Source organism: Phoxinus phoxinus (assembly GCF_949152265.1).
Source record: "Phoxinus phoxinus genome assembly, chromosome: 3".
NCBI lineage: Eukaryota > Metazoa > Chordata > Actinopteri > Cypriniformes > Leuciscidae > Phoxinus > Phoxinus phoxinus.
Window position 1 is genome coordinate 42,960,103 of NC_136878.1, and position 25,631 is coordinate 42,985,733.

Consider the following 25,631-nt stretch of genomic DNA (forward strand, 5'->3'; position numbering starts at 1 on the left):
AAATGAGTCATAGAGAGTATGTCTGTGTTTTAAAAAATTAGACACCGAGAGTATTATAGTTCTGTGTTTTAAAAATGAGTCTGACATTTTTTGTGATTATATAGTGAATCATTTTTAAATGATTATTAAACTTTATGAATTAATTTGCGGAAGCATTTCTGTTTTCTTGCATTTTTTAAAAGTCTTAAAATGTCTTAATTTTTACAATATTAAGCCTTAAATGTCAAATAGTCAACAATTAAATTGATGGGGTCTTAATTACAACAATAAACGTTAGCATGTTATTTCAGCCATACTGATGTCTAGAGAGGAAGCCATTTTACCTGGCCCACTTTAGGTGGAATAAAGTCCTGCTCAGATGTATTACAGTAGCTGCTTTCTGTCTAAACGCAAGAAAGATTAAAGTAACAATTTCTGCAATAATGTGTTTAATTACCCACTAAATTGGTACCAACAATTAACTGGACTGGACTGGATAGCACTGGACAAAATATTTAGACATACCTGGCTTAATTTGAAATGTCCTAAATACATGGAAGTGCTAAACATATTAAATAAATGTCATCGGAAGGATAAAATTTGACTTTCTAACACATGTTGAGACATTGTTACAACATTAATTTTATATTTAATGTTCAAATAATGTTTTATTTGTTTTATTATAGGCAGATAGAACCTTATAATTCTAAGCGAAAAGTGTTTTTTTAGAATTAGAAGGTTCTATCTGCATTTGACTCATTCCAAAAATCCCCATTTACAAATTTGAGAGGATTTTGATATTGTATATTTAGAATACATTTAGGGTCCCTGTTATTTTCATGTTTGAAAGAAACTTGTTCCCTATATACATTTTCCTATATGTAATGCAAAAACTTTGAAGCTCAATATCTCAAAACTACTCAGAACACAGATAGAACCTTATAATTCCAAGGGGACAATTTGCATTTAGAAGATATAAGCGTTTAAAACTTACAGTCTCTGACTTCCGCCAATATGGATAAATGATTCTGATGACAGAAACTACACTACAGCTTCTCATCAGATTCTCTGTCCAATCAAATGCTCTCTAGAATCTGAAGCTCCGCCCCCTACATTATAAATAGACACTTGTTCACACACTTACTATTTTCGAATGGCGCTTAGTGCACTATAGTATATACTGTAGGGATAGGGAACGATTCAGACAGTAAATATGCTTTCTAATGAGGGTGAATAAAGTCTGGTTTCACGCGAACCTCCGCAGCTTCGGTCCAGAGACACGATAGCACAGAGCGGATCATATGAGCGAGTCGGTGCAGACCAGAAAATTTATCGGACCAGTTTGAACTCTACACAGAATGTTGAATTTTAAACCGATAGCAACCCGATCTCACGGCAATTTGTAAATGGCCTACCCCTGACCTCCCCCTAAACCTACCCATCACTGGGATTTAGACAAATCGTACAAATTCGTACGAGTGAGGCTGTACGAATTCAAACGAATTAGCCCCTTTATACAGACTTGTACGAATTGGTCGAGAGATAGCATTGGAGATTAGGAGGAGGAACTGTTAGAGATTAGGAGGAAACTGCGGCTTTACCGAGGTCGAACTCTGCTATAAACTATATAAACACTATTGGCTATTTTAAAAAGGGAGGGGAGCTGTTTAATGTGTCCTGCCCTGTCTGCCTGTTTCACTGGAAATTACCTCAACATATTGAATAATGCTGCGCGTTTCAGGGCACTTCAGTGGACCTTTAAATCAGGGTTTAATTAGGCAATGTCTATTGTTCATACTTAGGCCGCGTGTCCTAAGCTATGTGCGCTTGAGAGCGTTTTGGCAGCACAGTTTTTTTTTCAGTTGAGACACTTCGTTGCTATGATACAGAATATCCATTGGTTGGTGTGGTATTAGTCCCGCCCCTCACTGTGATTGGACGGTTGGGTAAAAAGTGACAGTGATGAGCGCTGCGTTTTACCCAAAGTTGAACATTATTCAACTCTCGGCGACCTGTAAAAAACGCAGAACGCTCAGCGCCTCGTTACGCTCATGCCGTTTTAAAAACGCGGCGCTCCCATTGAAAAAACACGCCACCCCTCTTTATTTTACATCTGCTCTAGAGCAGCCCCACTAATTCCAGAATCATCCATTTTGTTCTGTAACCAGGCCTGATCCCTACCTAGTGAAAAAGAAGTACACGTTAGCATACTTTTAAAAAGATGTTTTGTAAAAGAATATACTTCAGGGCCAAACGAATGTAATGCTTTTATTAGATACTCATGTTTTCAGGCATGTTATTTACAATAAAATGCAAATGTATTATAGTTTACAAATTTACATTTACATTAAATGCAATATGTAATTTCAGAACTACTTCTATTGTCTTTGGAATATGATTAAAGTGTACTGCCAAATGCACTGACAAGCATTTACTGTATGGTAAACTAAACTATACTTTAATGCACTGTTGAAAAATGTATGTCATGTATTTAAATATATTTGTATTTTGACATTTGAAATGAAGCAGTTGCAATTTAGTAACTGCATTTAAAATGTATTACCTTTAATATCAAAGTTAGTATGTTAGTCAACACATCAAAATAAGTGTAGGCTACTTTAAAGCATGACAAAAGACTATTAAAACATAACAATTTTAAAATCTTTTATTTTGACATTACAGAGTACTGAAGTGTCTTAAGAAATACATTTACAGTATGAAAGTAAACTCTCTTTGATTATACTTCGATGACATTTTTCCATTAATATTTTTACTACCTACAGTTTTTAAAAAAAAATATATATATATTATTAAGATTTGAAGTGCACAAGTGCACATTCAATGCAATTAAGCTTCACAAGGGGCCTTAAAGGAAGGCACTAAAATCATGTGAAACTCCCTAGAACCATCCACAACAAACACAGCTCACATTTCTTTGGCTCAAAACGTATTCATGTTTTTAAAAATCACCAATGTACAGTATATAGACCATATATGTTATGCATAGCCACTCTGACCTAATGCAGACTGTCGATTTCCAGATGTTTGAAGGTATGGAAGAATAGATTCTTTATTCTATATCATTTATTTGTATACTACACAGTACTATAAAGATTTGAAAGTCTTGGATCAAGATAAAGATAATGCTGTGATTATGTCTATTCAATGCTAATACAGTTTGGTCTTTCTCTCAGAAAAGTGCTGGAGAAACTGGCCTGCATCCATCTTATAAAGACCCTTTTCTCTTTGACACTTAACAAAATTGAATTTTAAATGAAGTAGATAAAATTTTTGTGTTGGTTGGGGGGTATTTCCGTATACCCTCATAATTTTTGATGAATTCAATACACAAAGGCTAAAGGCTATTCTAACAATATACAATGTGTACATGTTTTGTACTTTTCATAAACTGTTCTGTCAACACTATAGTCCATCCATCAATCCACCCATTTATTTTCCAAACCACTTGTCCTAGGATCGTGGGTTGCCAGAGCCTATCTGAGCTGTAGACAGGAAAACATCTTATATGGATGGCCAATCCATCACAGCGCAAACACACACACACACACACACACACACACACACACACACCCACACACACACACCCACGGACAATTCAGTGTCTCCAATTTTAAAAATTAATGTATTATATTTAGCCAAATGGAGATTATTCATCAAAATGTGCAGTTGGATACTGCGTGTACTGTGTAATACACCACACATTTTCTTATTAAAGCAGGAGATGGAACCTTGGCGTCAGTGTTGCTTAAGTAACGGTCAAACTGGCTGCTCGTAAGCCAATCATATAATGGCTCTGACATCATTGTAATCATTTTATTCAGATACTGTAGTCTTATCTGTTACAGACCCAATTTTCCTTTTTATTTCTTAACAAGTTGAAAATTGTTGATTTATAATGTATTTCCATAGAGAAGCAGATTATTCTGAGTACTTCTACACTGTGGCTAGCAAAAGAAGTTTGACATCCAGATGATTGTCTTTAATGGTGTGTGTTTTTTTTTACAATGTAATGGCTATACTAAACAAGGGTGTTTGTCTAACTGTGCACCACTAATGTTACACTTTTTTTGTGATATTTTACAACGCTGATTTGAAGCTTTAGTAAAATAACTACTAAAGCTTAAAATCTACAATATATAATAATCTAGTGCGATTGCCCTTGCATGTTCCATCATGTCACATTACTAAGAGAAAATCCCTGTTGGCTGAACAAACATCAGTGAGTGTCAATGCATAGACACAAAACAAGAAAAGCTTGCGTCCCAATTCACATACGATCTGCCCTAAATAGTATGAGATTAGAATGTCTGTGCCTCAAATCCTAGCATATTGGAAACTACGTTGGCCTATTTATTATATTATTCTGTTTGTTTCATATTGTTTTTATCATTAACTTCATTCAAGTATCTTTTTAGACTCTAGAAATCAATATATAAACATAGCGAACCCCAAATATAGCTCACTCCAAAATGAACATATCATGGCAAACATGTTGAAGATTAGGTCTTTACAACCACCTTTTACACTTTTCACCATCCAATGAATTTCCAGTGGATAATTAAATCCCATTCAATCTTCCTATTACAAACTTTAATTGTACAATTGCACGTTTGATAGGTAGCTTGCGCATTTATGTTAATATTCACCGAGCCTTCGGCCAGAATAATCAAATCATGACATGCATTATGTGTCAAAGCCGGTCACAAATTGTGCATGTACAGTATGTATGTGTGCACTACAGTAGTTGGTTTCTAATGTCATTTCTAGGTTCACCCTTTCTCCCTCCTTCCTTCTGTTATTATGAATGTTAATGTAATCCAATTTTCCCCAGCACGTGCATGTTATCAAATTAAGAAATGTGACAGAGTAGCTCTTAATGCACAACATCCATAAAGCCCTGACGGATTGCAAACATGACTGACACACCGACTGCTTTCACTACATCGTGAAACAGATGGTCAACCAGTAACAATAACCTATTTGCCCAATAACAAAATAAACGAATAATATTAGAATATATCTGCATACAAAAAAAGACAAAGTATGATAAAACAACCTTTTAAATTCAGCAAAAAAACAAAACATTTCCTTTTAGAAGACAATGCGTACTTTTGGGAAAAAGCTATTATTCTTAGATGTTTGTCTCTTTACAAGCTGCTGTCGGTTTAATAAGGTTTGACGGATGAAGTCGACTTGTTATTTTGATGGTGAGAACAAAAAGTGGGCTCGATTTCCGTTATTTGTTCATACAGGCAGTAAATAAGCCACTCTTTTCCCAGTACTTTATTTTTAAGTTGCCAGAGCCAATGCAAGCATTTTTGATAATATTCAGAAGGAAAAAAAAATCATGGCTCCAGAATATCTTGTTGAAGGAATATGTAAACAGTGAATATATTTTAAAAACAAACAAAACAAAAAAAAAAACAGAGCCTCTGCTTTTAAACAAATAAAAATTATTCTATTCATTATTTTTTATCAACACTTGAATGTAAGCAAGTTTCATCAAAAAACAACATTTCAAACAAAATACTGAGAATTTTTTTCAAAGACTTGGTTTGGATCGGATTTAAAACGATGATAAAAACACAGTAGATCAAGTCCATCAACACCTCCAAAACTTCACAGTCCTATACCTCATCCTGGGTCCACATTTCATTCTGTAAACTTTGATTTATATGCTGTTGAATGTTTGATGATCATGTTAGCTTATTTGTGTGTAAGCAATCTTCTCTCCTCACCTTCTGATTTACACAGATCTTCTTCTTCGCTTGTTTTTTGATCCGGAGATTCTGTATTATTTCAGAAGGTCCGTAACTGCGCCCCCTACTGAATAACAGTGAAAACACGGATTGCTAGAAAAACGTATCGATAGCGGGAAAGCGTTTTGCTGTAAATTATGGAAAATCTTGTCAATGGCGGGTAAAGAGTTAACTAAATACAGTTGTCAATTTCAAATACTTCATGTATGATAACAGCCAGATTCTGTTAAATGGCATCCAGAAAATATTATGCCTTCCCATATAAACACAACCAAACAATGAAGAATTAACTCATTGTAATTGTCTGGATGAGGGAATTTATAATTCCTTTAGTGGAAAAATAGTTCCTCATTCACTATGAAGATCTACACCTGTTCTTCTGAGAGTGTTTTTGTGAAATATGAGTCGTCTGTCATTGCCACAAGCACAGCCTGCAAAGCTCAGCCTACGCAAACCAAATCAAGATTGCTTATCATTAATTAGTGTTTATTGCTAAATATAGCAGCAGTTCTGATATTTATCTAATGAGACTCTGTCACACACTGACTTTAGCATTCTCCTCCATTCATTATGTGTGTGTCGCCTCCCTCACACTCGTCTGTCACGACTTTTGTACAGATCAAAATGTGATGGCAGAACTGTGATCTAAACGTGTCTATTTTGAAAGCAACAAAAACCAACATTTTCATTACTTGAATAATAATAAATGTTGAATAAACATTAACTGAAATAAAATATAATTTCAGCTAGTTGCCAAAACAACATTCCTTGTTTTAATTTAGTTTAACTTACTAAAAGAACTAAAAACTGAAATAAATTAAATCTTTAAAAACTATAAATTAAAAATAAACTATATGGACATATTTTACATTATTTAACAACAACTATAGAAATTACAAAAACACACAAAAAATTAAATAATAAAATTATTAAACTTTAAAATAAAAATGAAAACAGAAAATAAGAGTGGACGTCTCTTTATCATAGCTAAAGTGAAGCAAAATAATGCTTCATGGAAAAATAAAGCGAAGATGAAGAACGAACGACAAGAGAGAACAGAAAATGAACATACTGTACAGTACACGAGTATACAAGCAAGAGTTGGTTATTAGTCGACAGCAGCACACCAGATCCAGACAAACAATGACACTCAAAACTGTGCTTCTTACTAGAACTAACATTAAGGCAAGTCACCTTTATTTATATACAGTAGCACTTTTTACAATACAGATTGTATCAAAGCAGCTTCACTGTGTCTTATCCATATCTTGGTAGTGAAAAAGCAAAATCAATGTTACTCATGTAGGGAACAGAAACAACGCAACCTCTGTGTCCATATTCAGTCCTCCCCACCATGAGTGGACACACCCCTACTGCTGATTGGCTCACTCTCTCTCCTCCCCCATCATGAGTGGACACGCCCCCTAATGCTGATCAGCTCACTCTCTCTCCTCCCACACCATGAGTGGACACGCCCCCTACTGCTGATTGGCTCACTCTCTCTCCTCCCCCACCACGAGTGGACACACCCCTACTGCTGATTGGCTCACTCTCTCTCCACCCCCATCATGAGTGGACACGCCCCCTAATGCTGATTAGCTCACTCTCTCTCCTCCCCCATCATGAGTGGACACGCCCCCTAATGCTGATTAGCTCACTCTCTCTCCTCCCCCATCATGAGTGGACACACCCCTACTGCTGATTGGCTCACTCTCTCCTCCCCCATCATGAGTGGACACGCCCCCTACTGCTGATTAGCTCACTCTCTCTCCTCCCCCACCATGAGCGGATATGCCCCCTACTGCTGATTGGCTCACTCTCTCCTCCCCCATCATGAGTGGACACACCCCCTAATGCTGATATCTCAGAAATTGCTCACTGAACCTTTAAAGGGTAGCTAAGCCCCTGGTCAGAGCCTAACTCCACCAACTGGCAATATTTGAAAAAATGCTGGAAAAGTGGGCAGCGCCCAGTGGAGGGAGGGCGTGCACCTGAGACGCGTCTCTCTGTAGGCAAGGGCGTGGTTAGTTGGTACCCTCTTACATCACAGGGCCCCACAACTTCCAATAGGAAAATTCAACTGCAGTAGCCACCGTTCAACCTGAAGAGGGCAGCACTCAGACATTTGTACACCTTATATTGTAGAATTAAAACACTTTACACCCAAATGTCAAACAAATTACTTGAATCAATGAACAGCATTAATAAAGCCCCAGTCTTACAGATCATTAACTAAAAAAAAGTTGTTTTATGGTTTAGTTACCCTTTAATGATATAAATCAAAACATATTTGGCTGAATTTTTTTGCTGAAATCATGTTATTTCTTAATTAAGCCTGAAGTTAGGACTATTAAACTGTTTGCATTGTGATATTATTTTTATGACAAATCTATTTTCTTACATAACTTCTTAAGTGAAAGTACCTTGTTTCAAAGACATTTGGATATTTTATTGGAAAATAAGACTAAATTACTTCTATGCATTTTGCTGCACATTATGGATTTAATCACATTGCACAATCAAAACTTTAGGACTAACTGTCCACAATATTTAGCAAGTGATTAAATCATGCCCAGTTGTTAGGGCAGTGCATATTATTTTTTAGTTTATATCTACATTGGTTGCTATAGTAATGATGTAGGTGTCAGCACAATGCCAAGTGATTTATACAACAAGTAAAATTAGAAAGAATTCAGGATGCATAAAGCAGATGTCGCCTCTGCTCCCCTCCACCAAGGCATCCCACTGTGGTTATGAACAAGGAGGCATAGCTGTACTTTACAAACCCATGCCTAGACACTACTGAGGAGTTACTTCCCAAACTACAAAGAACACTGAATCCAAAGCAGACAAAAACACATCTCAGAAATTCAGATTTGAATCCAATTTCAATCCTTACACATGGGACCAGTTTCGTTCAGAACCAGATTTGAGTCAGATGCAAGTGACTGAATAACTGATCTAAAAATCTGTCAGTGCAGAGCCTAAACGACCAAAGACATTGGGCCCTATTTTAATGATCTAAGCGCATGGTCTAAATCAGTGTTCCCCAACCCTGCTCCTGAATGACCCCCAACACTGCACATTTTCTTTGTCTCCCTAATCAAACACGCCTGATTCAACTCATCAGCTCATTAACCCATGTGATAATGAGCTGATGAGTTTAATCAGTGTTTGATTAGGGAGACAAAGAAAACGTGCAGTGTTGGGGGTCATTCAGGAGCAGGGTTGGGGAACACAGGTCTAAAGCACACGGCACAATTGCAGGCGTGTCCGAATCCACTTTTGCTAGTTTAACGATGGGAAAAATGGTCGGCGCGGCCGGCGCATGGTCTAAAAGAGTTGTCCCTATTCTCTTAATGAGTAATGGGTGTGTTTTGGGCTCAACGTGCAACAAAGTTGCGCTCGCACCATGGCGGGTTCGCTATTTACATGACAGAATTTACAAGTGGAAAGACTGAACGCTTCTCCAGAGAGGAAACATATCTGCTCGTTCGCGAGGTTAAAGCTAGGGGTGGGCAGATCGAGGCTTCGTGAAACACTGAAACAGTTGAAGCAAATGTGCCGTATTGTGTCGAGGCTTCTAAACAATCCGACACCCGTCTCCACGGTGACCCCTAGTGGTCAGAACAGTGTAAATGCAACAAAAACCTGGGCCAAACATGCACAAAAACACATTTTTACAAATATAGCAAAAAAAAAAAAAGTAAAATCTTTCAATTGGAATTATCTAATCATCTTATAAGATTATCAAGTGTATATATGTTATCTTATCAATTGTCAGGGTTTGTTTTGTTTGTTCTATGAATAGTTCACCTAAACAGGTCAATAGACTCTAACTACCATTATTCATTTTATTTATACTAATGTCTAATTAAAACGTCTTCAAATTTGTAAAACTGATCAGAGATCAGGTAAAACCCACAGGCACTTGTTCATTGGTTCTCAGTGACTCCTCATGATTCATGGGTTGACAGAGATCATCGCCACCAGCGGTGAACCATTGAAATTTTGAAGTGTTTCGAAACAGTTATGACGTAATGAAGCCTCGTTTACTGAAATCACGTGACTGGCTGTTTGATACACGGTCCGAACCATTGATTCGGAACAAAAGATTCGTAAAGGCATCGAAGCTTCATGAAGCAGTGTTTTGAAATTGCCATAGTTAAAGCACGCAAGCAGACCATCTACGGGACAAGCCGGATTCCACCATATCTTTATGTACACAATAATAATCTTTTACATTATAATCCTTTTATTTTTCTTTGGCATGTTTGTGTGCTGCTGTGCATGATAGGGCCCATTGACTATGTTCACAATGTCAGTCCAAATCTTATCATTTGTGTATCCGATTGGAATCTAATATAAATAATTGACTGTCCACACTGTGTATCGCAACTGTTCAGATCCAATATGTGTGTCCTGTGGCTCTCTTTAATTTTCTGGAATATCTTTTATGGTTTTTATGGCAATGAAAATGGCAATGCCAAATCCGAATAGAGCGGTCAGACTGAAACAGATTTCCAGAAATGAGATTTGATACATTGCATATTAATATAGAAATGGATTTGTAAAAATCAGAATTCATGTGATATTTTGCAGTTCACACTTGGTAAATATGAATGGACTCCAACAGGATATGCACTAAAATGGGATTTGGACTGACAGAGAGTCTGAACGAGGTTAAAGAGCCGGTGCTCCAATGGTGACATTACATGTGTGGTGGCCTCATCTGGTAAAGCAGTGAGTCTAAATGATAGTTGTGTCTGGTGTCACTATATATGTTTGTGTGTGTGCGTTACAGCAAACAGATGGGTGCATGTTCCATGTTTGTGTGTGTGAAGTTTGTGTGTATAATCTTTGCACAGCACCATTGCACACATCTTTAAAGTGTTACACTGTCCCTGCAGCTGAACACACAGTTCTCCTAATGCAGCTCTTAAAGGGACAGTGCACTGAAAGAAAAATCTGTCATCGTCAGTTCCAGTCAGCTATTTATTTAGTTTTGGCGTTTTATGACTTAGAACAGGGATGGACAGTTCTGGTCTCGGAGCAGGTCCACTTTCCAGCAGAATCTCTATAATCAAACACGCCTTCCTGTAATTTCCATGTAATCTTGAAGACGTTGATTCGATTTTACACAGTTTAAGGATACAGTTAAACTCTCCAGGACTAGAATAGTCCATCTCTGGCGTAGAATACTGCACACAAGTCATACGGTATTGATTAATGTTTCATTGGGTGAAAAAGAAGCTGCTTGGACAATCTTCTTAATATCATCTTTTATGTTTCACAAAATAAATTATGTTCAATCAAAATGAGGAGGATTACCGGGATTAGATAATACCATTTTTAATTTTTAAACGTCAGACATGCAGAAACGAAGCACAACAGGAAATCGTGTAAACTGGAACAGTAAAATCAACTATGTCTTATTCTGTAAAATTATATTTAAAATAATGATTCTCAACTGGTTTTGCTTCAGGGCATTTTTCATGCTGTGCACAAATATTTCATAACCTTCTGCTTAGAGCTGTGGAATTTGATCAGTAACAGCAATGATCATAAAATATAACTACACATATATCAGTTCAAAATGACATATTAAAGGAAAAGTTACCAACAAACAAAATTCATTCATCTGCTCATGTTTATGTCACTCAAAAGCTGTAATATTTGTATTTTCCTTTACAACACAAAAGGAGTTCTCTTTTCTATCAATGAAAATGAATAATAACTTCAGCTGTCAAGCTCCAAAAATGACAAAATACCTCAAAATTAGTTGATATGAATTCTGTGCTATTCCAAGTCTTCTCAAGCCATACTGTATATAAGGAATAATTGACGACGGCCGTTGAATTATTATAAAATAATGCACACCCGAGGTTGTAATGCGGCCCTGACGCAAAGAAGACCGGATGTCAATTATTCTGCTTATACTACAGTTGCCACACGTCAAAACATTGTTCATATGTTGTATTTCCAGACATTTGTCAGGTTTTTGTCCTCTTTTTGCTTTTGAGTGTCCGCATTATCTTACGCATTTTATCCCATGCCTCTGTTGCTAATTACTACAATGAATTTTATAGCTAGTAACAGAGGCTTGAGGCATTAGGTGCGTTTCCATTACAGATTTGAGCAAAACTCTGTCTCGTATTCTGTCCAAACACACCCTGCCTTCTAAGTCAGGTGACTGTAAATGCGCAAAAACTGTTTCCATTGATGGTTTGGGAAATATTTATTTTTCGAATTGCCTGAAAAACCACCTCATGCGAGCGTAAAAACGTTTTTGCGATAAATGGGAGTTTAATTGACGTGTTTCCATTGAGCATATTTTCAATTCGCAATTTAAATTTGCGCAATTTGAAGGGTAATGGAAATGCGGCTATTGATAGTAGACTAATGCAGGGGGGGAGGGGGGGGGTCTGTTTAATAAGTTTAACTGCTTCAAGAACAGTGCCATAATTACCTCACTAGTGAGAAATATCCTGTAGCTTTTAAGTTGCTAAACTATTTTACTGATAAAATCATCAGAGCAGCGCTGACAACACGTTTCTCTGCGTGTGTGTGTCCGTTCTGTGTGTGTGTGAGCTTGAGTGGGAGAGAGCAGTATAATGAGCGGAACATTATAAAACATAATTTTGTGGCAAAAAACATGGAAATAATTTGTCGTTTTTATCCTATTGTTTATATTTATTTGCTTGGTCAGTGTCGTTGTGGGTTTTGGTTCTTCTGCTGCTGTAGGCTGTAAAGACCTTTTGAAATAACTGAAATCATTTGGTGAAGTGATATGGACGTGTTCAAGACCTGCTGGAACTACTTTAGCCGTGCGTTTCACTGAAAATAATTGCACATATAAACGTGACATGACTTTGCTAGAGTGCTGGATTGCAGAGCTTGCACAAACATATCCACATTGCTATGATCAGATGCTTTTCTTATGCTTTATTAAAAACTGCTAGCTGGTTTCTTCAGTTTGTTGTGTGTTTATTTTGTTAGTGAGAGGAAAGCGTGCAGCACATATTTACATGTTCATCTAACCGTTGCTCTCAGCAGTTAGATGTTGGATAACAGTATATCGCTGGTCAGGTATTTTGAACTTCGTTTTACCCCAAAACGAAGAAAGAAAAAGATCTTCGCCGTGAGTATATCGGAGCCTTTAGCATGTTCGTCAACCAATCAGATTCAAGCATTCAAAAGCCTGGTAGTATAAGATCGTTGTAAGTGTTTTTTTTACTAAAAAAGTGACTAGTCACACTTCATTTTCATCGTATGGTAAAGAGCAGTCTGGAATGGCTTGTTTTGTATAAAACTAAAAAAGGAGGACATTTAATTTCACTTTCTACATCCAGTTTAAAATACTACCATACACATAAATGAATTCTGAGGTAACATGAAATTCATTAAATCTAAATATTCATTAAATCAGAAAAAGAAAGGCCAGGCTTGTTTGTTTGGGATACACAAGACAAATAGATTTCCTGTACAACTGTTTCACCTCCCGCAGACACTCACAGATAAATAGTCTGGACAGACTCCAACACATTGAAGGTGAAGAGAGTGGAAAGACTCGGAGGATGTGGCTTGTGTGAATCTGGGGCGGAATCCATTGATCCAAACACATGAACTATGCTGGCGTGAGGTGTCGCATTAATCAAACAGGAAGCCTTAGCCGGGAAAGAGAAGGAAAGTCATTCCCTCCCATATTTAAAATGTTTTAGGTAGGTTTTTGTTTCAGCAGGGTGGGCCTAATCCTGTTTCCATGGTTACCGGCGGCCGCGCTCTTGATTTGTATGTAAGAGAGTGTGCGCCTTGAGCTAGCAGCTGTACCGTTTCACAGTTTTCTACTAAATCCACTTTTATAATCTGGTCACACAATATGCTAACGTTTTACCCACTGCTGATGTGAAGCAATATGCTCCATTTGTTAAGGTACAGGGGTAAAGTATGTGTGTGAATTCACCTGTGTGTCCTACAGTGCTCAACAGTGCGACAAATACTATGGGTGCAGTACATATAACATGCATAGAATTTGTAATGTGTAGCCTATAATGTGCTGGGCATGATGGAAAGCACAAGCATAATGTCACTAAAATGTTATGTTATGCATTGTGTGTGTTACATGCATTAAATATGTATAACAAAGCATATTTATAACAATGCCCTTTTATGCATTATACATGCATTAAATGTGTAGGCTACAGAAAGCATATTTATAATGTTAGAATTTTGCTTTTTTATGCATTATGTACGCAGGATAAATGCATATGACATACTGTACATGGTTAAAAACATTAATTATGAATTCTGTTGTTTTATTAATTATACAAGCTACTGTTATTAAATATGTATACCTAGTTTTGCATTGCTATATTAATGTTACAATAGTTTTATGTATTACACGTGCCACAAGAAAGAAACGGCAAGTAGCACATTAAATGTGAAACGTTTTTCTTGTAAAACATACTCCAATAATCTTTTTATTTATTTTTTTACCACTTCAAAAATCCTTTTTACAGTGCACATCTGACACCCAAATGTTTTTTTTTTTTTTTCTGTTTTTTAATAAGAAGAAAAGTACACTCTAAAAATGTTTGGGTCAAATATGGACAGCCCCAAAATGTAATAAAAAAAAATAATGTTGGGTTTGTCCATATTTGACCAAACCATGCACTCTAAAAATGCTGGGTTTGTTTCAACCAATGTTTGGCTCAAATGTGGACAAACCCAACCGTTGGTTTAAATTTTAAGGTTGGGTTTGTCCATGTTGACCCAAATATGGGTTAAAACAATCCAGCATTCATATTGCTGGTTGTGAAAGTATTATGATCATGCTTACTGTATGTGTTTAGTATGTATTGTACACATGCAGAATTCTGGCTGTAAATCTCTGCTGTGAGACTGAGACTGTAAGACTGACTTCTTTTGGCAATGCCACTGTACCCGACTGCTAGCCAGCTGTCACCCTGTGATTGAGAAAGGGTTAGGGGACAAAGACACACACACACACACCCATGTCTCTCATCTGTAACCCAACCTCACTATGTTATGGTTTCTTGGTCTCTCCTCTGTCCTTTTCTCTTTTCAATCCTTTTCTCTGATGACACAAGCAACATGGCTATTTACAACAGCCTGGCGAAGACAGACAGAGAGGGAGGAGCATCTGCGCGAGCAAGGCGAGAACAACGGAGAGATCAAAGAAACATCACAACAACAGGAAAACAATCACAGATGGAGAGATGGAGATAACTATGAAAGGAGGGAAATTATATTCACCATGAGAAGTGAATCTTATAAAATAAGCATTTATACCAAATATAACAAGAGGTGCCAATTCACAAATGATTGCATCTTTGTCCTTGTTTGTCCTTTGTCCTAAATATGGACTTCCTGTCTGCTTTTGTTTAAGGCATTTCCTTCTTTCATTAACAAAACAGACCAGAATTTGAGTTGATAGCTGATTATTTGTATTGTTTACTAGTATTGTTCAAATGTAAGGAACAAAAAGTATTCCTATAACTCAAATCATGCAGTGTTCAAGCTTACGATCAACTGCTCACAATAAAATAAGCAGGAAAATCTCATGTACTTACATTGTAGGAGGGACCTGATCCGAAACTTATGGACGGGCTCTTGTCGTGGGTAAGTTAACAACTGCAGTGAGAACAACTAACAACTACCTGGCAACGTGTTAAAATACCCTTCGAACAACTTCGCATCTCCAAAGAATTGCCCTGGCAACCAACAACAACAACACCTGTGCAAAATACTGTTTGGTTTTAAAGAAATAATCTACTTCAAATACACAGAAGAAAAAAAAACGTTTCTTGTTTAGTATATTTGTCTTATTTTCTATTTGTTTTTGTCTTTTCTAGAACAAATATCTAAACATTCTTAAAACAAGATACATTTAGCCTACTTGAGAAGCAAAATGATAATAAAGTCAGCATGAAACGGAAGTTGCGAAAGTCTTTTCTTCCTTTTTGTGACATACTGTATATGTGAGTGAAACGGCTTCTTGAACAAGATAAAATTGGATTGATTTGATTGGATGGTTCGTTATGGTTTGCTATTGGTCGATCTCATGTGAGTGACAGGTTGCCCCGCCCTCATCAGAAAAGCGATGTCGCTCCAATAAGAGGGAGTGGAAGTTATTGTGATTAAAGATTATGATGGTACATGAATTTAAAGAAATAATGATGTGCACAGATACATATATGATTTATAATAAATACTACAATATTCCATAAAATCTCAGTTTTGATTTCATTTACCACTTAATGTCCATAAAGAAGTTTCAAAATTAAGTGAATTTATGCTTAAAACAATAATTCAGTTCAGTTGATCTCTGATCTCCTTTTTTTTTCAGAAAATAAAACTTAATGTTTACGTCATTTTGCTTCTTGTGTATTTTGATTCAATAATGTTTAATATTTGTACTGAAAAGACAAAAAAAAAAAAACTTTTCCCCCCTAGTAGTGTATCTGCCTAATGATAATTTAAACACTTCCATTGGCCAATACTGATATGGTCACCAATATACTGTGCATCCCTGTTTTCAGTTGACACAGCACTGTACTGTCCATTGTATACTTTTTAAATTACTTTAGTAAACAATAATAATAATAAAGGACCAATGCACTGAACCCTATGCAGGCAATACAGCACTGACCTTTTAACCAGCACATATTCTTGAACCATATATTCACAACGGGCCTTCAAATGTCTGAAATCATTTGCAGTGAAGGGAAATTCGGAGACCTTCGGTACCCATCAGAGAGGCCATAAATGATGCACATCCACATCCACTCTGACAGTCGAGAAGACTGAGAGAGAACTTGTTTACAGCCAGGTTGGTCCCTTGGATCTGGAAGAGCTGAAAACATGATCCATTCCCTCGAGATAATCAACGGAGGGAAGCGGAGAAGCTCTTCACAATGAAAAGCAAAAGCAAGGAACAATCTGAATTCTGAACAAATTGCTCCAAGGGCCAACAACTGTTATTCAGATAAGATGATCTTTCAAATTATGGATGATACCATGACTAAAAGGCAATACATGAAGCCATTTCAATGCTTGGAAAAGCATGAAATGTTTATGACTAAAATATATCCGAGTTATTTCTGCAGCGTGGAGATAGGGCTTCGGTACCCACCAAGACTTACTGACCCCTGATTTGAATATAAACGAAAATGATCTAAGCACTGATCGATACCCTTGGAGCTCTGCATCCAGTCTTCAGAGAAGAATTCAAACTGCAGGGCAGCTGAATCAATCAATCATGCATTCAATCTACATTGGTAAGTAGAAGCAAGCAGCAGCATTTGATTGGTATTTCAAGGTCTGAGAGCAGGCGCTTGCTGGCAGATTAAAGTTATAAAGTTTGTGCGAGACCTAATTTGTTAAAAAGGCAGATGGTCTAAGTGACAAGTAATATTATGCTATGGACCACAAAGGCTTCATTTATATGTGGAAATAAATCTGATATGAATCAGATGCATTTGCGCCTGCCATGTAAACAGACAGATTGGATATTCCAACCCGATCTCACCGCACGTATTCGTATTTTACGAGGTGGCTAATTTGTATGAATTCGTTCGAATGACCTAACCCTTACCCTGCCCCTAAACCTACCCGTCACTGGGGTTTAGACAAATCATACGAACTCGTACGAATCTGTACGAATTAGCCACCACAGAAAATACGTACGAATTGGTTGTGAGATTGGTTCTACTGCTCACCTGTCTCTTTATCTAACACAGAGGTCTCACTAATACCCCTAGTGGTGAGGAGTGTAATGGCAGTTTAAAAAACTAAGTTACTGACAGGTGTCTGTTACAGCGTTGGATATTCCCATCAATGCGAGTTGTACGTTATTTAAAAAAAGCAACAGTGGTGAATGACGTCAATACCAACTGCGATCACAAGACTCTTTTCAGTGGCGCAATGGATGACGAAGGCTCAACCCGGTAAAGTCATACTGAAGTTTTATGTCTTTTAAACCTTTGGGGCGATCTTTAAAAATGACGCGGAAAGCAAAATTTTCATTATCATTTCAACAGCATCCATTGCGAATCGCACCTTTTCGACAAAAGCTTTTCCGGGTCAGTACGTCTACCTTGGGTTGTTTCGCCAAATGTATAGTGTACACGTGAAACTCGAAAAATTAGAATATCGTGCAAAAGTTCATTTATTTTAGTAATTCAACTTAAAAGGTGAAACTAATATAGACTCATGCATGCAAAGTGAGATATTTTAAGCCTTTATTTGTTATAATTTTGATGATTATTCAAAATTAGAATATTGTGAAAAGGTTTTCATAAGCTGTAAGCCATAATCATCAAAATTATAACAAATTAAGTCTTGAAATATCTCACTTTGCATGTAAGGCTATATAATATATTAGTTTCACCTTTTAAGTTGAATTACTGAAATAAATTACTTTTGCACGATATTCAAATTTTTCACCTGTAAATGCAAATATGGAATATGGGTCACTTTTAAAAGATATCATCAACTAATCGGAATTGGGCATCAAAACCTGAGATGTAAATGTGGCATCTGGTCATCTGGATGTATGACAGATTTTCCGTTGTTATTCCCTGAATAGCACTCAAATACTATTTGCATGATCCAAACATTTTACAAACGGTTATGAAACGGTTATTCAGTGCTGCCAAGCTACAGTTTGATAGCTACCACAGAAAGTACGATTTCCGGTTAATAACGAATTTTATCTCAGCCTGCTTCTCACAGAAAGCTATTGTATGGCTTTAGAAGACTTGTCATGAACTACTTTTATGCTGCATTATTCTCCTTTTCTCCAGAGAAAAGCCTCCGTTTCCATTCACTTTTATTATACTGAAAAGAGCAGCGTTCATATTCTTATTCATATTCAACATAAACACCTCCATTTATGTTCCATGGACTGTTTTGGAATAACGTGAGGGTGAGTAAATACTGACAAAATTTTCATTTATGGGTGAACTGTTCCTTTAGATGCTAACTTGCTGATTTCAAGATGTAGCCCGAGATATCAAATGCAATGACTGTTATCTATCTGTGAACTGTCTTGTTAGTGCCCTGGGGGAGAGCCAGAGTGTTACGCATGCAGGCAGAATCCTCGTTTATTCAACCACTCCAAATTTTCTAAAGCTCAAGGCCAGGGGATTATTCATTCAGCAACACAACATTAAAGCCGTTTTAACCCGGCTGTGCCTTAAGAGGATATTGCTTAGGTTTTCCTATTGAATCAAAGGCATGTCTTATGCGGCCATGCTTTTGCTTCTCTGATAACACAGGTACGTCAAACAGTTTAATTGAAGTGTGCTCTGTCACCTGGGAAATGTGATTTATAGAGCTATTTCTGATCTGCAGTGTCTCAAAAACATTCCCTGATTGACATTACAATTACGTTTAGGATTTAGAATAGGCTATATGCTATTGTATTTTAAAAGGGGATCTATAATGCCTCTCTTTACAAGATGTAATATAAGTCTCAGGTGTCCCCAGAATGTGTCTCTGAAGTTTCAGCTCAAAATACCCCACAGATAATGTGTTGGTGTTAATATAAAAAAAATTGAGTGAAAGGAATAACATGCTGTTTCCGTGCATGTATCTTTAAATGCAAATGAGCTGCTGCTCCCCGCCCCCCTTTCCAGAAGAGGGCGGAGCCTGTACAGCTCGTGTCTCATAAACTCTGCCAAAAACTAAAACATCTGTTTGGTTTTTGATTATCATATCTATCGCTGTCACACTCATTTGACATTGCAGTTCTTCATCACAATGAAAGTTTATTATCTGCATGCGTTTTAAAGGCATATCAGTTTAAACTTCTGATATATGGTTTTCTGAGCACACACATCTGAAGCACGTGCACAGAAAGCTGGGTATTAAAAGATGTTCTTTTTCACGTCTTATTGCGCTTAAACTGTCAAATACACACAATGTTATGTCGAAAACACAAAGTTCACATAAACACAGTCGATTATGTCTGTGAACGTAAACACTAAACCGCAAGCAATGAAATCACAAGTGTACATTAGATCTGTGTATTAAAGTCAAAGCAGCATAAAGTACCTACTGCTATATATGCTGTAAATATGAATCAAACAACAAAAGAAAAACAGAAAGTAACTTATTGCTCTTGATTGAATAACATTAGCTTTAATAAGAATAAATTTCTTACTTAAATGCTGCTGTTAAATGCTCTGGTGAGGAAATAAACATATCGGACTGTGTACAGCTCACTCAGGGCGGGGTCTATGCGAATAGGGCGGAGTCCCAGCAATCATGGGCGGGGCCTGTGCAACATACATGACGTGACATTGCATAGAAATGGCAAACGGCTTATTCGGAGACACTGCTTATGATTTATAAGCATAATTTTTTTTTTTTTTAAAGGAATTAGTGGATTTTTAGGGAGCTTGTGAACACACACTGCCGACACATGTTCAAATATGTAAAAGTGAATTTTGCATAACAGGTTCCCATTTCAGCTATTTATCAGATGTTTGTACACAATAATTAGATCCCTTCCAAATGATATGCTCTTTGGTTCAGCCAGTCCTACCTGCTGCCTCTTCAAGTGAGCCCAATGTGCCACTTTAATGGAAATCAGTCAATCAATCAATCAATCAATCAATCAATCAATCAATCAATCAATCAATCAATCAATCAATAATGTTGAAAGTGATTTCCGCCAAAAAACTCAAAAATTTGGCTAGCCTCAAGACACTCTGAAACCCGGTCCTCTAAAGAGATGTCCTCCTACCCAATGTCAGTCATCTGAAAATTCTAAATGATTGACAGGGCAGAGGTTTCCGATGAGCAAAAAAACGTGTGCCAATTCAATCCCTCTCTTTTTGCTTCTAGGGCTTCCACGGGTATGATTTCCTTGAAGTCTATGGCTTGTGTTTTAAACAATTAAATCTAAGGGTTTTGGCATTACACACCGTCCACAAGGCTATTTAGTGACAGCACAGTGACCGCAGCTGTTCACGAGCATAGCACTAGTGGAAAAAAAATAATCATATTTGAAGGCAGTCTAAACGCCTGGTATTTGTACTTTAGCCTGCCAGTCAGACAGGCAACACTTCCACATTATGAATGGCAATGATTCGCGCCAAAGACACATTGCACCAGGGTTTATGATGAGGTAGCCTAATGAACACCATCACGCGCACATGAATTCTTATTGAACTTTATTTTATTTTTTTTGTTGTGTAAAACGATTAAAACGCCAATTTAAATCCCCTTAGGGAATGCAACAATGTAACAGAACGTTTTGTTAAAGGTTGAACTGTTATTAACTTAAAGACATGCGCCTTGTAACAGCAACGCTCAAAACGCGACGCCTCTGCCGAAAACACGCATGTGTGTGTAGCCTACATGGAGCAACAATTAAACGATTGCGCAGAAACACATAACACGTGTGAACGACTCCTATGTTGTGCTTGTCGAGCTGTATTCGTTTATAGGACACATTACCTCAAAAAGCCAGCAATGGTGAAAGTGTCAGCAGTTGCTTTGTATGCTGTGACAGTTGTGCTTAATTCTGACTGCGCTAAACGCGGCGTCTGTTGTTATATTCCAGTGGATTCACATTCATTCACACAGCCGCGATTTCGTGTGATGGTAAGCAATGCCTGAAAACTGCTCACACTCAGCAAATGAAATAGCAAAATTGCATATTATGTCAACTTACCTTTTCCTTAGAGATCCCTTCCTTTGCATGTTTCTCCATCCATCTCTCCTTTCCCGAATAAAACGCTTTTTTATTATTTCCTCAGAATTGCGAAGTTCCACGCTATTCAATCTGTAGGCTAATTCAAAATTAAGTGACGGTCCGCTGTAGCCTGTAAGTCATCATTAAAATCACATATGCTACCCCTGTCTCACTCACTCTCTCTTCCTTTCATCGACCATCCGATATCGGCTATCGTTTTTCCTTTGCAATAAAATCCACCCCGTGTAGTACTGCGTAGCAATAAAACACTATATTAAATTAATCATACGTGCGTATAACGCTGCTACGAGAGACCGCTTCACATAACTTCATCGCCCTTTAATGCATCTTCTCCGAGTCCTGTCCTCCTCTCTGAGCATCACTTTCCCTTGTTAGTCCGAATGCATAATTCAACGCTCGGTTCACAGCGTAGCGATGTCCGATTCCCAAACGAATCATTCGTTTGAGTCGGTTCCTTTATTCATTCGAACTGTGTGCAGTATTTCTATAGACATAGTGTCTAGTATTTAATGAAGTAGGCTAACAGCGTAGGCTATTGTAGCTGTGGGTGACAAGTTGGATACATAATCAACAAATCTATTTAAACAATATTTGTTAAGCAATGAGAAACCACAGACTCACTAGACGTGGAAGTTGGAATTGATGCTAAATTTGGCAACAACCAAAAAAGTTTAAAAACTGTAAATCTTAGTAGCCTAATCAAACAAAAGTATTTGACACAAATATTTCTCAATAAAAAATAGCGAAGCTTCGCACTGGGACCACTTTTAAATGGTGACTCGAAAGAATCGAATCACTTAAATGAATGAAAAATCGTCTGAACGAATCGATTCGCTGAAGTGAATCGGATGTCCCATCGTTAGAGAGCTTGCTGTATTGTCTCATTCGTGTCAGCTTGATTCGCCTGCTATTTCTCAGCGATGTCAAGCGCAGGATGTTTCAGCGGCCCGTCATCACCCCAGACAGAGCAGGAGTGGAATAATAGCGATGTGTGCTTATGAAGTGCAGATATCACATACTGACGGACGCGGAGCAGCGGAGGGGAGCGAGTCTTCCACAGAGAGGGCTTTCTTTGTTATAGTATCTGAGCTTCAATCTAGAGATATTATCCCTGTAAGCACCACAATTTACCACCAGCATGCAATTATTGATCTCAGTACTGCTTTTATTGTAATACTGTTTTTTAAGTCAGTACAAAATTACCCACAGCCTACTCTTTTTTTCTTTTCTTTTTTCTTTTTTACAATGTAGCCTACTATTTAAATGTTATATATTATATAGTAGGATATACATTAGTTTTATATATATATAGGGTATATACACAGGGGGTATTTACCAAGATAAATGATGAAATGTGGACATGAATTTTTTTTTATATATTTTGTTAATTTAGATTGTCTTACAGTGTTTTACCATTAGAGTGAAATAATAATTATTATTATAAACAAATATTATTTCTCCTTATTGTATTATTTCTCTAGACGTGTGAGCATATATATAGGCACGTGCATCGACCCTGGTGATGCATAAAGTGGATTGTACCCATTTCTTAGTGGTACAGTCGCCCTTGTGAACGTGTGGGCATTATGCCCAAGAGGCGAATGTTATGATGTTGGTTTGAAGAACCAGCCATGGAGGGTCAAATGTGCACATTCAAAGCCTTAACGTAATATTATGTAACAAACATCTTTCAAAATAAATATTAGAAGAATACAGAACACACCCTACAGCTAGTATGCCTTTATTTGCATAATATCTATAGCCGTTTGAAATGAGAATATGCTGAAAGAGCTGCTGTTATGATCAGACTGTAAAAGCACCAGCATATGAACTGGTGACCCTGTTTGAAAATGATAAATTGCTTGTCATTTTAAGGTTAATTGCATAAATTATATATAAATTATATTACTGTCAGTAAGAATATTTGCTTCTCAGTGGAAGGAAATTAGAACACTCTAATTATGAACACCTTATAGATTTAGGCTTTTCTATCATAAATGATTTTTATGTTGATTTTACAGCTGCCTTTTTATTTTCAGTTGTCCAACATGTCGACTTCTGGCTCAGCCAATGATGTGAGTTTGTGGATTATCAAAAGAGGATGAGATGGGTCACCTTTCAAGCATTCAAGATACCCCAACGACCACCTAGCAACCACATAGCAACACACTGAAAAAGAGTCAGAACACCCTAAATGCATAGCAATACCCTGACAACCACAAAAGCGATTTTGGCAGCAAGCTTTCCAAGCACTTCAATATTTCCAAGCAAAAAAAATAGCAAATTCCGGTTGGTGCTCCTAGTTGGTGCAGAAATTACACACTTCATCTTTAAAAAGGCTATTACAGTGTCTCCATTAATAAAGGTTATGTGGCTGACAGAGATGTACTGTTAGTTTGTGAGATGGAGGCCATGTTGTTTTCTCCACAGGAAGCACTGCTCCTTTGAGACGAGTCCATCTGTGATGTTCTCCACACAGGTAAGCATATTCCCACAACACATTAATGATTTAATGTATGTATTTATGTCATATACAAGCCCTTAGAGAAAAACATATGTAATGTAGGTTGTGCTGCTCTCTATCTCTCCCTGTTCCTTATTCACATAATATAATATTGATTAGAGTGAAGGTGAGGTCACTGGCTGCTCGACTTTTTTTCTTGTCCCTTTGTCCGCTACCACGTTTCCTTGTCAAGATGCTGCTAAACTTAATAATTACATGCATAAATACATTTGATTTCACCGTGATACGTTTCAAACATGTATGCATTCTTTCTTCTGTGGACCACAAAAGAAGATTTACTGGAATGATGTAGTGGTAAATAACAGATTTTTGGTTAACAACTTCTTTGAAGAACTGGTTGTGGACTTGATAGTGGTTGTACTTCAATACCTGCTTTTATTGATCCTCTGGTAGTTTTTATCAGGATTATTTTGTTATGAATTTATTTATTGAAACACAGCATGGATAAAGCTTTAATTTAAACATAGGCCTACTGTAAGTCATGTTAAATTAACATGGTCATGTGACATAAAATACATAAAAACATTTAAAAAAATCATGTTAATTTGACATACATAAATTGGGCAACAAGAATATAGATAAATTATGTTGAAAAAATAAACGTGCAACCAATGTGCATATTTGTTTTAATGTTAATCCAACAGTTTTTTTATTATTATTACATAAATGTACTATATTTTAGTTTGATAATATTTTTTTATTTAATAATTTGTATTTTTAGGGATTTTATGCTACTAAATTATATTTATGGAATAATTATGATCCATTTATTATTTCTCCAAAACAAGTTTTACTCTAAAACTGAGAAAAGGAAAGGCATAACCAAATGCTTCCTCTAGATGAAATTCATTTTTCCAATGCAGTCATTTTTGACCAAGAACAATACAAGTGTGACAATTTTTTTCAGGACCATTTAACCTTTTCGAATCATGTCCATCTTGTTTTTTTTTCACATAGCAAGTGCCAGAACCTTTACCAAGTTCCGTACCATTCTGATGAAGTAAAAAAAAAAAAAAAACGCGAAACAGTTTTTGACCAGAAATGCCGGACAGCACCAGAGGTGCCATAAAAAGGGATTTGGTTGTGGTGGATAGCATGCCTCACAGCAAGAATGTCCTAGGTTCAAGTTCCCGCTGGCCAGAAAATGATTAAAGGAACACTTCACTTTTTTGGAAATAGGCTCATTTTCCAACTCTTCCAAACTCTTTGGTATTTTTTTTTTGAGAGAAATGCTAACGGCCTAATCCGATTAAATGATGTTAAGCTATGCTAATAGTGCTACCGCCAGACCCGGAGATCAGCTGAATGGATTCGAAAACGGTAAAACTCAACTGTTTAACTCTAGGGGAGATGGAAAATGAGCCTATTTCCAAAAAAAAAGTGGAGTGTTCCTTTAAGACCAGCATTTGTGAAATATTACGCATATTAAGATGCGCAAACATTACGTAGTCTTTTTGCCTATATACAGTCATTGCAAATGCCTGGGTAACACTTTACAATAACGTTCCATTAGACTCCAATGTTGAATGACAAAATAACCTTAAAAAATTCCTACACCGTTGAGTACTTAGGTACTTAGTGTATAAGTGCATTTAGTGCA

At 36.9% G+C, this 25,631-nt stretch overlaps 1 protein-coding gene across 1 annotated transcript in view; it reads right to left on the reverse strand.

Annotated features, from left to right (window-relative positions):
- The window catches only part of flrt1a (fibronectin leucine rich transmembrane protein 1a), a 69,408-nt gene extending 47,541 nt beyond the window's left edge, over nt 1-21,867 (reverse strand). The window contains exon 1 of the mRNA XM_079606349.1: nt 21,466-21,867. The gene's annotated coding sequence lies outside the window, so the exon portion shown is untranslated. The remainder of the gene's footprint in view (nt 1-21,465) is intronic.
- Between the last annotated feature and the right edge of the window lie 3,764 nt (nt 21,868-25,631).